The sequence below is a fragment of the Athene cunicularia genome, assembly GCF_003259725.1.
Source record: "Athene cunicularia isolate RWA chromosome 3 unlocalized genomic scaffold, athCun1 chr3_part1, whole genome shotgun sequence".
NCBI lineage: Eukaryota > Metazoa > Chordata > Aves > Strigiformes > Strigidae > Athene > Athene cunicularia.
Window position 1 is genome coordinate 111,907,034 of NW_020799097.1, and position 6,827 is coordinate 111,913,860.

Below are 6,827 nucleotides of genomic sequence, written 5' to 3' on the forward strand. Positions count from 1 at the left end.
GTGTATAAGAGACAGGTATTTAACGACCTGCGTGCTCGGCCCCACGCACGGTGAGCGAGGGTGCCCGCAGTTTGTGCGCACTCCTTCTCCTTCCGAGACGCGAGGGGTGGGTGTGTGGGGGGGTGTGTGTCTTACCGTGATGTGCACACACACGCACACCCGTGACCACAGCCAGCTCGCAGCCCTGATCCGTGGGGATGGGGTGCTGGGAGAGGCTTTCTCTAGGTGTTTAAAGGAAAAAAAATATACACGCACCCCGCAGCAGAAACAAACCCCCCGACCGGCCCCTCCGCCGGGCACCTGTTGCGGGAGAGCATCATGCACGGCGGGACAGCTCCCCGCCTCCCGGGCGCAGCCCCCGTGAGTCTTCCACAAGTCCGCGGGATTGCGCGGCTGCCTTGTACGGGCGGGAGATGGTCCGCCCCGGCCCGACTGGGTGCAGGGGTGTGTGCGTGGAAATAGCGGGGAAGGAAAGGAAGAAGAAAATGAGAAGAAAACGAAGAAGGAAAAGGACAAGAAAAAGAAGAGGGGGAAAGAGAAGAAAACGAAGACAATAATAAAAAGAAAACGAAGAAAAACGTGAAGGAGGAGGAAGAAAATACAAATAAAAAGAAAACTAAGAATAAAAACAAGAGAAGGAAGGAAAAGAAGTACAAAATGAAGAAGAAAAAGAAAGAAAAAAGAAAAAGAAAATAAAAAAGAAAGAAAAAATGAAAGAAAACGATACAAATAATAAAGAAAAATAAGTCAATAAAAGGAAAAACGGGGGGGAAAAGAGAGAAAAATATAAAGAACAAGAAAAAGAAGGAAAAAGAGTTGGAGAAAAGGCTGACGACTGATGGAAGAGGGGCAGGGAGGGGGCACAGGCAGGAATGCGGGCAGCGGGATTTCCCCTCTCCCCCTCGCCGAGGCCGCTAAAAGGGAAAAGCTATGAGACCCCCGAGCCAGGAGCGGGCGGGCACCAGGTGCAGCCGGCCTAGCAGTACCAAGCCGAGCCTTGCCGAGCTGAGCCTTGCCGAGCCGAACCACCCCCCAACCGGCGGGCCTCGCCGACAGCGCCTGGGCCCCGCTCTCCAGCTGGTGATGCCAACCCTCCCACCGACCGCGCCATTAAATAATTAATAATATGCCCCAAATGCTCTTGGTGGTGCTCAGCGCCCTACGGACAGGTGGGGGCAGCGCCTGGGAGCTGCCCGGCACCCCCAAAACGTGCTGACCCCCTCCCGCCAGTCCTCCGACCTTGCTGTGAGATGGTTTTCATTTGCTCCGGCTTTTTTTTTTTTTTTTTTCACCCTCCCTTTTTCCCTCGGCCTTCTCGGTTTACCGCTCCTTCCCGCCCCCAGTTGTGATTTAGCATCGTGAGCTCTAGGTCCGGTATGGAAAATATTAGGCTGGGGCTAAAGCTTTTGGGGCGGAGGAAATACCCTGTCCCCCCCGGGGTGAGGGACAGACTGCCCCGGGCCGGGAAACTCTCCCCGGGACTGGGGACGGTGCGCTGCCGCGTCCCCCCCTCGGCACTGCCCTCCTCAGATCAGAAACACATAAATACCTTTATTTTTAAATTTATTTTATTTTATTGCTACTGCTATGAAGGAAAGCTCAGAAAAATCCCCTTATTTGCAGAAGCTGTTGGACATTTGTGGATATTTTTATGCCATGCCTTCCAAGGAGCTGAGCTTTATGTGACAAATGCACGATTTTGCATTGTTAGTTTTGTTGAATAAACGTATGTACCGGCAGTGAAGCAGGTAGCCTTGAAAGCTTTTCTTTTTAAACAGAAAGATCAAGAATATTGATGGCAACTATTAGAGTTAAAGGTAGGGCTTTCCGCATGTTTCCCTGTTATTTATTCTATACTCATTAATGATTCAGAAATATTGCAGCTCTTAGAGTCGACATTTAGTTTAGTCATGGTTATGGAGCTCATTTTCTGTCATGATCAATCAAAATTGGAAAATCCTATTGCAGACGGTTCAAAACAAGCGCCTGCTCACAAAAGGCACGCTGCAAAGCATAATATTTCTCCCTTGCAAAGTGGAGTGCAATATTATCTGGGTGCCTGTGCGTGTGCTTTTTGTGTCAGAAGGATCACAAAATTACTTTTGACAATTTTTTTTCTTGAGCTTTTTGACACTGGCTAAATATGGAGTTGAACAATCCTGCTGTCATGACAAAAAATGCTTTATTTTTTTTTTCTGAAGAAAAGGCTTTGAGAGCTCAAAAAATAGAATAATTCTTCAAAGCTTAATGTGCTGTCTGAGCCATTTTGTTTAATCATATATTTCAGTTTGGTAAAGGCCACAGGTTGAGTAATTAACAATAACTTGGTTTCATTTGTCAAAAACAATTTGGCTGTATAAAATATACTCCACTGCAAGCCAGAAGGCTCCTCAATTCCACATGGAGAGGGAAAAAAAAAACAAAAAACAACAAACCAACCAAAATAAAACCCCCAAACGAACCAAAAACAAAAACCAAACCACCAAACAAAAAAACCCCAACCCCCCAGATTTTTAGGTTTGGATTTTTTTCCTAAAGACTAAATTTTTGATCACAGATTCTTAATGTGAAAAGGATGGCAGGATCCTGATTCTTTAATAAATTCTGTCTATTTCTCATGTAAAACATTGTTGGTCTGAGGACAATACAAATCGTTTAAAATTATTGCCATTGCTTACATAAATAGCAGTAGATATGTCCTACCTTCCCTTTTACAGACAGCATCATTATTTTCTTCTCCTTTTCTGCTCATAAACCATTTCTTACCACTTGTAAGTCACTGCGTGTGGATTTGAAATCTCTTTTAATGCCCTAAAAAGCATGTAGGCAGCAGGAGGTCTTTTTAGCTACAGTCTGAATCTGCCTGTCTCCCATCAGCTATAGAGGTGCATGGTTGCAGGCCACCACCTTAACTTGCTAGGTATTGAAATTTATTTTAAAAAAAAAAAAAGCAATATGAGAACAATATGAAACAACTCTCAACGTGAAGGGCACACAGAGGTCTCACTGGTGGAGAGGTTTGCAGGCTGTCAGTAGGAGCGGGACGGCTCTGGCTGGCTGTGTCTCAAAGGAGGGGGTGAACTGAAGCCTCTTCCTTGCAAAGGCTTAATACTGCAAAAAAAGACATCTGTCAGACGTATGCGAGGGGGACTGGCTCACAGGAACAGCTTCATTCAACAGCGGGGTCGGTATTGAAATTCAGTTCAGCTGCCTGGGGATGGACCAGGCTGGACTGCCATAGCTCCTCGCTGCAGGAGGAGGTCTCCGAGGACAGGAGGTCTGGAGAAACACCACCACATCACAGCCTTGTAGCCCCCAGGCTGTCTTCCAAGAGTTTTGGGAGGATGAAAGCATGCACCCATCCTTTAGAAAGCATGGATGAAACCCTAATTCTTCACAGGACAGCACCCCTCTCCCCATGTTCATGCAGCATTCCACACTGCTGGCCACAGAGACACAGTGTCAGGGGCAAAAATCAGCAGCTGAGCATCTCTTTTTCTGGATTTGTTAGGGCTGAGATTCGAATTGTTGTGGAAGCTGGCATGTGGTGTCATTTTGCAGGCTCTCGCAGGTACTGTACCATTTGCAGGTTTGTCCGCAGGTCCCCGGGATGTACAGCAGTGCCTGCTCTGCTTCCACAGGTAGGAAACATGGTGGCTGCAGGCCAGGAGGCAGATACCTGTGTCCTTTTGTGTTATACAACCTTCACAGGGGAATTCAGAGCCAAGGCTGTTGCTCAGCTTTCCAATTTCCTCAGTTTGTCGAGCTCATTGCAGAAAGACACCTTTCAACTTTTGCATTAAGGTCTCTTCACCTCACCTTTAGGACACTGAAGATACCATCTGCACAGCCCCCTCCCGTGCTATTCCCAGGGTGAGAGCAGCCATCCTCCTACAAACGCTCATCCAGCCCCAGCAGCACATGTCATTGAGACCTAATTTGCCCCTAAGACCATTGGAGTCACCAACTGTCTCTCTGTTCACTGGTGAATATTTCATTGGTCCTACAGTGCACTGAAAGAGAAACAAAAAAAAAATCCAAATATTTTCCTTTAGATTAAGTTCTTGCTTAATGTTAAGCCCATATGGATGTGTAAATCTCTGCAAAATCAGCTTATTATCTTATGCCAAACTTTGCAAACGAACGACACACATGCTCGCCGACAGAAGGGATGAAGGGCTGCTAAACCTATTCCTTTGTTTTCTTATTGAGATGGTTTTCTCATGGCCATAATGAAGTGGGAAGGCCGCACACTTGGCAAAGAAGCAGATGTTAAGTTTTGCTGTTGGAATAACACATAGTGTAGGCTGAAATAGCACCAGGTTGGCTTGTTGCATTTGGCACCACGTGTATGGAGAGTGGCTGCACGCTGAACGGCACGGATGCAGCCCCAGGGGAAGAGCAGGGAATCTCCTCCTGGTGGAAAATATTCCATATGAAATTCGGATACCTTTTCTCCCCTTTAAGTCAGCCAGGCTTTATGGCACGGGTCCCTCCAGCATATCACTCCCCAGCTCTGGAGATTGGTTTTGTGCAGGATCTTATCCCTAGGGAGTCCTGGAGAAGGACCATGGGTTAAAAAGGAGGGGATGTACATCAGAGTGACCCGAGCCAATGGTTTGGAAGAAAAACAGGATAAATAATCCATTCAGATTTTACTAAGGAATATCCTGCCCTGCCTTTCAGACAACAGTGGGCTTCATGAACCTGAAGATGAGGTCTCACCTGGGGCCAGGCTTTCCTCCTGCAGCTAGTCGAGGAGCAGCTGACACAAACTCCAGGTTCAGGGAGCAGCCCTGTCCCCTACCTCACAGACTCCGCTAGCTGTCATGATGTGCCTCACAAGCCACTTGCTGCCCACTGTGGCAAAATAAGGGACAATCGCCATTAGTTTGCTTCATGTATTTTGCTTAATGGCTAGCCTGGTGTTAGGGGTGGTGAAGGATGCAACAGGTTAAATTCTATAGTGGAGGGTTTTGAATATAATGGATCTTCTGCAGCTCTTTACAAGCTGGTGCTACACTTCATAGCTCTTAACAAGGGTACTGTATGAGGTATTCCACCAAGTGAAGAGGTGTATGTCACGGTGTTGTACCAAAGCATTTCACAGAGTTCAGAGCCATTTAGTGGCAGGTAAACTCTTTTCAGGGATCATTTCACAGCAGAAACTTGTATCAATATGAAAATGCACTGAGGTAGCAAGGCAAGAGTGAGGTGAGCAGCAGAGAACATTATGACCATCATAAAGACTCTGAATAATCATCGCAAAACTCTGTTTACATCTCCCTGTATGTGGCACAGGGGATATAAAATGGGATTTACAGCACATAAAGCTGTGAAGAGCTGCCTTGTCCCTTCTAGCTGGCTCCTTCAGCCCCGAAGCACCTCTTGGGCGACCACTCTGGTGATGCACACTTTGCTTCTCACTCCTATCCACGTGTGCCAGCAGCATGCTCCTTGCACAACACCCTTAAAATTAAAGACGAGGGAGAGAAAAAAACAACCTTCTCTTCACTGCCCTAGAAACTGAGCAGAGACTAAGAGCAGGCATTGTGAGTAGCAGCCTGCTTTGCATGAAGGCACAGATGTTCTTCCTCCTTCTCCTCCTCCTTCTCCTCCCATGGGCACAGCAGCTAAAACCTGCAGTTCACCCCCAGAGAGCTGTGGGGCCAATTCATGCACTCATGGTCCTGCAGTGTTTGCTTCACGCATCCCTAATTAAATATTGCTAGCTCCTAGAGCTGATTTGCCAGGTTTGCCTGTATCCTCCCAACCCTGGCCACAGCAATGCACCATGACCTAGGCACAAAGCTCTTGGGGGCAGCAGGATTTTTCTCAAGGTTTCATCTTGGCCAGATGAAGATGGGGCTAGCCGTATAACTGTGGTCCTTTTCCTCTGCCATGGAAAAGAGGAGGAGCCTGTGATATGGGTGGTGATGCTGATTTGGAGGAACTACTTGAAATGTGACTGGCAGCAGCCAGAGCCCCATATTAGAAGATGAGCTTGTGTGAGACACTTTCTCACTCTTCTTGGTGAAGCCAGTGTTTGCTCTGGGCTGATAATGGCTTTATGCCCTGCTCCTTTAACAAAAGCACCCACAGATAGTGATGGGTGCTGCACAGCATCGGTACCAAACAGGGTCACGTTTGGGCATGAATTATTTTGGAATGAAAGAAACTCCTCAGTTCCTCTTGTATCCCTGAATCTACAGGGCTAGTCAGAGATAATGAAAATAAACACCAAAAAAATTATTTAAGTCCCTATAAATTGTTTTCATTGAAGTCTTTCTCCAGGGAAAAAGAAAAGTCCTTTGAGCAAAATGGATCTTTTTTTTGCAGGGGTGTAGGGTTGAGTAGAAAAGTTTTGAGACGCAAAAAATGTTTTTCTGACCATGGTTTTTTTTGACAGATGAGATAAGAGGAAATGACTAGTCCTGTACGGCTGGAAAAGTTTTATTTTCACTTCAGGAAAAAGCCAAATTTTTTTTTTAATCTCTCTGGTTTGGGTTTGATGGGAAGTGCTCTGTTAGTTTGCATTGAAAGACGGGAAAAAAACCTCCTAGCTAGTTTCATTACAAATTTTTCCTGGAAAACAGACACAACATTTTGAAGAAAGCTCTTGTAAAAACTGTATTTGTGACACCGGTCTATAGCTGTGAGGGCATATGGAGTGGAAGAAGAGCTGCTGAATAATGTGATAATGTTTTCACAGCCGCTTCTTCAAACCAGGACCTCACTTTCAGTCGTGCCCTGAAACCTTCCATCTCCGCCCAGCCCCACTTCCCTTCTGCCTCCGTATTCAACCCTGTCAGGCAGAACACAAGCCC